Source organism: Gymnogyps californianus, chromosome 26, assembly GCF_018139145.2.
Source record: "Gymnogyps californianus isolate 813 chromosome 26, ASM1813914v2, whole genome shotgun sequence".
Lineage (NCBI taxonomy): Eukaryota > Metazoa > Chordata > Aves > Accipitriformes > Cathartidae > Gymnogyps > Gymnogyps californianus.
In genome coordinates, this window is record NC_059496.1 from 1,901,926 (window position 1) to 1,908,660 (window position 6,735).

Sequence of the window (6,735 nt, forward strand, 5' to 3'; positions counted from 1 at the left end):
TGGCAGCAAGGGACGCCAGCAGGGCCCTGGGCTCTACGACCAGGAGCACGGCCAGGAGATGGAGGGAAGGGACTCTCCCCCTCTACGTGGAACTGTTTAGACCACATCCAGAAACTGTGTCCAATTTCCGCAACCCCAGTGCTGGAAAGGTGTTGGCAAGCTGGAGCGGGTTAGTGAAGGGCCCTGAAGATGCTCAGGGGGCTGGATCACTTTCCCTGTGAGGAAAGGCTGATGAACCTGGGTTGTTCAGCTGGAGAAGGGATGGCTGAGGGGCACCTCACAGCAAGGGAGCCCTCACCTTTTCACCAGAAGCCAGCCATGCATTGGAACAAGCACTGGTCACCCTGGGAGAAGGCACAGTCCTCCGTCCTTGCAGGTTTCAAGACCCAACTCGATTAAGCCCTGAACAACCAGGTCTGAATGTATACCTGACCCTGCTTTGAACAGACGGTTGGACTACAGACCTCTCTCTTTTAACGCTGCAGGCCTGATTATAATAGAAATGTCAGACAATTTTGACAAATAACCGAACAATGAAGAAGTAAAGAAAAAGATCTAAAGGGCAGAAATAGTTTAGTATAATTTTCATCTTTTGAAATTCTTTGTGTTCTTGTCCTCCTTGTTTTGGTTCATTCTGATTTAATATACCAGTCTTTGGGGGATTTTGTGACCTTTTCTTTTTTAGAAGAAAAGCCATTTCCCAAACGGATCTGCGATGCAGCTACAGGGACACAGATGCCTTCAGTCACAGGGACACCGGCGCCTGGTGCCAGTTCACGTGCCCTGGGACCCTCTGCCCGGCCTCTATCAGCAGCCTCCGAGGGGCTCTGCTCTTCTGCAGGAGACCTCCTGCCCTGTCTGACAGCGGCCAGTCCCAGGCAAACACCTCGCCTACACTGGGGCCTCTGCAAGTGGCACTTCATGTCCATGGTCAGACAGCTGAGCTCTGCCTGGAAAGAGGAAGAACTGCTTGCAACTTTTAAAAAGCACAGGAGCACCTTTTCACCAGCTGAGATAACTGAATACTTTTACTCAAATGACAAAGTTTTCTTACCATGCCAAAATGGAATTTCCAGGAAGTATATTCATCGCAGGAGAACGAAATATGCACCTTCCCTTGTACTTGCATTGCTGAGACCTCTGGCCATTATACTCTGTATTTAATCTCCAAATCTTTCCACTTGTCCTGATGAAACGACCACTCTACAGGCATCTTCTCAGCAAGACTATCTGGACCTGTGCCCTTTCCATTGCTCTCCTGTTCCACTCTCCCTTACTCCTTGCTCAGGCCAGATCCCCTCTCAACCACCCAGGTGCTGCTTTGAGCTTCAGGGAGTTACAAGCCTGCCCTTGTCTCTCAGCAGTCTAATTGACTCTTCAGCCAACTCCTACATTCTGTTTATATCTATCCTCTCCTATCACTCTGTCTAAAACATTTCCAGTGAGGTTACCCCGTGTGGGTGGTGAACCTCACTGGAGGCAGCTTGAATGGAGCACTGAGTTGAGGAGTGTGGTTGGTTGGTTGTTAAATTTTACCATGCTTTCCTTCTGTTTGGTGGCAATGAAGAGAAAGCCTGCTGTGCCTCTGTGCAGCCAGGTCTCTAAGGAAAGCAGGTGGGAGTTGGTGCAAAAGAGGCTGTAACCTCCAGCTGCAGACTTGGGTGGGAAGTCTGATTCAGGAGAAGTGATGCGAGGCCCAGGTGGCCCATGAGAGAAAGGGTGGGGCTGGGGAGGTGAGGAGGAATGTTGTCCAGGCAGTGCCTGACCTCAAGGAGCCTGCTTTCCTATTTCATTAGGAAATCTTCTGCATCAGTATCAATTGGAAAATGTTGTGAACACTTTTGCTGAGAGTGGAAAAAAGTAAAAAAAGAAAGACTTCAAAGGAGAAGTTCTTTTTTACTAGCTGTTCATACGATTATGTCTCTTAACTGCACTCCTGAAACCTCTCCACTTAGCTGCCCAGTCTTGAACACTTGCAGAAAATCATGGGAAGAGACATGGCTTCTTGTGTTTTAACGAGCCCCATGGTGTCTTTGATGCCGAGTCCATGAACCTCAGACACTGAGAGGAAGTTGAAGAAACCTCTCAAGAAGTCAAAGTCAGATGCCAGCTCCAAAGTTTCTTGGAGCCTTAATGGGTCCTGCTGAGGGACATTACTGACAAAGCCTCCCAGGGGCTGGTTAGAGGAGAAAACAGGAGAAAGTGATGACAAGTAGATAAAGGCGATGTAAAGGAACAGATTCTGAGTAAACTTTCACGTGTTCCTTGAAGGCAAAGGGCCAAGCCCTGACCCTCAGCCCCTGGGAAGGGAGATCCTGTCCCTCACATGTTGCTCAGGGCTCTTCCTGGGGCACTGCAATGCAGGATGTGCAATGCCAAGTGCAGGACTATGGTACAACGCTTATGGGTCTCTCCTGGGTGGGCGTGTGGAATGAGGGCCTCGTGCCATAAGGTTAAAGCGTCTCCTCGTAGGCCTTGGCGGTCGAGATAACAGCCACAGCCAAGGGGAGAAAGACCCGGCTCTCTTGGCGGCTTTTAGCCTTGCCTGAGCCCTCGATCAGCATAACCACTGGCTGTCCTATGGTGTCCCACACCTGGGCCTCCTTCCCTGCAAGCTGTAGACATCTGCCTTGCTTCCTCCACCTTGCTCTCATCTGAGCATCTCACTACCCTTACTGACATCTCTCCATCCTCCCTGGACGTTCCTTCAAACACAAAGCCACGGACTATTCCAGATTTCCTCAGGGTGGCCGATTAGACCACAGCACTGCCCTTGGAGTGACATTTCGTTCTCCTCATATCCAGTCTCAACCTCCCAAGCTGCACTTAGTGGCATTCTTTCCTTCTCATGCTGTTTCCACTACGAAAAAAAGCTCCATCAACTCTTAAGCCCTCCTTCAATCACTCTCAGACTACTTCTGTACTGCCTCCATGCCACTGGGCCAAAGAAGCCCAGGTCCCTCAGTCCCTCTACACAGGTCATGTGCTTGAGGCCCCAACTCCCACCTTGGCAGGCTTCCCCTGGACACTGTCCAGTTCTCCCCCACTCCTCCCAAATGGGGAGCCGCACACTGGGATACACCCACGTGTGCGTGGTGTGCTGCTTTTGGCTGGGATAGAGTTCGTTTTCTTCATAGTAGCTAGTATGGGGCTATGTTTTGGATTTGTGCTGGGAACAGTGTTGATAACACAGGGATGTTTTAGTTACTGCTGAGCAGTGCTTACACAGAGTCAAGGCCTTTTCTCCTTCTCACCCCACCCCACCAGCGAGAAGGCTGGGGGTGCACAAGAAGTTGGGAGAGGCAAAAGAGGAACTAGTGAATGAATCCCTTATTTTTCTTTACTTGGGTGCATGTTTTTTCCTTTACCTGTTAAACTGTCTTTATGTCAACCCATGAGTTTTCTCACTTCTACCCTTCCGATTCTCTCCCCCATCCCACTACAGGGGAGTGAGTGAGCCATCAGCCATCACTTCCATCACAAGCACATGAACAATCCAAGTGCTTCCTTCTACCCTAGCACTTACTCATCCACCTGCGACCTCACAAGCACCTGCACAAGCCACGGGCCTCCTCCTGCCCTAGCACATCTCCACGGAAATACCACAACACAAGCACCTCCACAAGACACCTCTCCTTTCAGTCCCACTCACATCCTCACAAAACACTCACCTCAAAAGCACCTTCACAAGCCAGGGGGCCTGCTTCTGCCCAACCACCTCAGCACTCAGCGCTGACATCGCAGGCACCTGCACAAGCCAGGGCCCTGCTCCTGCCCTATCACCTACTCACCCACCAGGGACAGCACAAACACCTCCACAAGCCACCTCCAGCTTCCTGCCCTAACTGCTACACAGCCAACACTGACCTCACAAGCACCTGCACAAGCCACCTGGGCACTCCTGCCCTATCACCTACTGCTCCACCACTCACAACATATGCTGCTGCACAAACCAGGGACTGCCTCCTGCCCTAGCAATGACTTGCCAACACCATATCACTACCAGCTGCACAACCCAAGGCCTGCTCCTGCCTTAGCACCTACTCACCCACCTAGGACAGCACAACAAGCTGCACAACCCACCTGCATGCTCCTGCCCTAACAGCTGCACAGCCACCAGGAACGTCCCGACCGCCAGCACTGGCCGCCTCTCCAGTCCTGCCCATTCAGCTACTTAGCCAGCACTCACAGCACAACCACCTCGACCAGCCACCTGCCTGCTTCTGCCCTAGCACCTGCTCACCCACCTAGGACATCACCTGCACCTGCACAACCCTCCTGCACGCTCCTGCCCTAACAGCTACCCAGCAAGCATTCACATCACAAACACCTCTAAAAGCCACCTCTTCAGTCCTTCCCATTCACCTACTTAGGCACCACGCACATCACAAGGACCTCGACAAGCCGGGGCCTGCCACTGCCTTAGCACCTCCTCAGCCACCTCTGACATCGCACCTCCCTCCACAAGCCACCACCTTGCTCCTGCCACATGAACGACCCAACCACTTGCGACACCCAAAGCACCTGCACATCAAAGCTTCCTGCTCCAGCCCTACCACCTACTCAGGCCCATCTCACCTCGCAAGCACAGCAACAAGCCAACTGCCTCCTTCCACCCTATCCCCCACTAACAGCAACGGCGTGCTTTACGCCCAGCCAACAACAAAGCACCATGCACCTGCTTGCTCACTCCTCCCCTCCGGCGGCATGCGGAGGACAAAATACAACCAAAGCCTCGCGGGTCCACACAAGGACATGGACGGATCACTCAACAATTATGCTCACAGGCAAAACAGACTCCACTTGCCGAAAAAAGACATCCATTTAATTTCCTACCAAGCAAATCACACTAGCAGAAGGAGAAAGAGAACCAGATCTTAAAAACACACCCTTCCCCCCACCCCTCCCTTCTTCCCGCCCTCACCTTTGCTCACCATACCTCCACCTCCTCCCCACAGTGGCCCAGGGCAACGGCGAATGGGGCTTGCGGGCACTTCATCCCACGTTGGCTCTCATGCTCCTTTCTCAACAGGGGGAGGGCTCCTCACACTCTTCCGCTGCTCCACCCTGGGATCCCTCTCACGGGGATCAGCCCTCCATGACCTTCTCCAACACCACACCTTGCCGCGCACTCCAGGCCTCCACCACCTGCTCCAGCGTGCCTTTCCCACGCACTCACGCCGCCTTCGGGCCACACACCTGCTCCACCCTCGCGTCCTCCACGGCCTGCAGGGAATCTCTCATCCCACCATTAACCTCCATGGCCTGCAGGGACACAGCTGCCCTCTCACCACGGCCTGCAGGGCAATCTCTGCTCCCCCGCACCTCCTCCCTCTCCTTCTTCACTCACCTCGGCCTCTGCAGCCTTCTTTCTCTCACATCCCACTCCACTCGTTGTTGCACCTCCCCTTCCAGTCACCTCAAAACCACCTTCACAAGCCAGGGTCCTGCTTCTGCCCAAGCAGCTCATCACTCAGCACTGACATTGCAGGCACGTGCACAAATCAGGGCCTGCTCCTGCCCTATTTCCTTCTCAGGCACCTGTGACACCATAACCAGCTGCACATACAGGGTTCCTGCTCCAGCCCTATCACCTACTCAGGGATATGTGATATCACAAGGACATGTAAAAGCCAAGCTCCTTCTCTTGCCCGAACACCTACTCAGCCACCAGTGACATCACAAGCACTTGTACAGCAGGACTGTCTTCACTGCCAACACCCTGTGGTTTTCACCTCCATCTCCAGCGCTGTCTCCCATCTCCCCATGCTCTCCCCTCACCCAGGCACCTTTCTTACCCACCCCACCACCTCCCAGTGCTCCTGTCTGTCTTTCTGTTGCTCTGGCAGATGTCACCTTGAAAGCACTGTCCTAGCCAGCTCACCTGCCTCTCTTCTCTTTTCCCTCTGCTCTTATTGTGACTGTGCCAGCTGTCTGATGCACTTTTGGACCTCATGGGCCCTCTTGTCCTGCCTCCCTTCTCCTGTGAAATCCTGTTCCTGCAAAAGAATTGACAACCAGTCAGTGCCTCCTCTGTGGCATCTTCCTGAGCTGCACAGCTGGTGGGAACTGTCACCATCAGCCCCAGCAGTGCCTGAAGTCTTCTCCTGGCACAGGAACAGCTCTGGTGTGCTTGGTGTGTACCATGCTCCCTGAAGGAGAACAGCAACACTCAAAGTTGATCCTGGGCAATGTCACGCTGGGAAGAGCTCATTTGAAGGCAGGTTGGCAGCAGACCCTGAGGCCGTGCCGGCGGTGGCCACATCTGGCTCCTTCCAGCAGGATTTGGGAAAGCCCGTTCCCAGCTGTGAGCACCAGGCCAAGGGCATGGGGCAGAAACAGCCCCCTCCCCCAAGGGCCCCAGCCCCCAACTGCCCTCTGTCCCCAAACTACTAAAACTTCCAAACAGGCTCTGCCTCTAACTGAATGATCTTCACTTTTCAGAAAAGAATCCGGATACTTTCATCTAGCATTGGTTGAAAACAAAACCACTCTGCCCTGCCACAAATGTAAACAAATCAGTACATTAAGTTTCCTTTTAGTTCATCAAATTAAGACACAAGGCTGTCAGTTGTGCTTTCTGGTTATTGTGCCTGTTACATTGCTGTGTTCACATATAAAAAGAGGAAAGAAAAATCTAGAAACCTCTCCTAACTAGGTCAGAGGCATAGTCACTCTCACAAACATTGCTCCACACTGAGTCAACAAGCTCAGCCAAGAAATGCTGAGCAAATG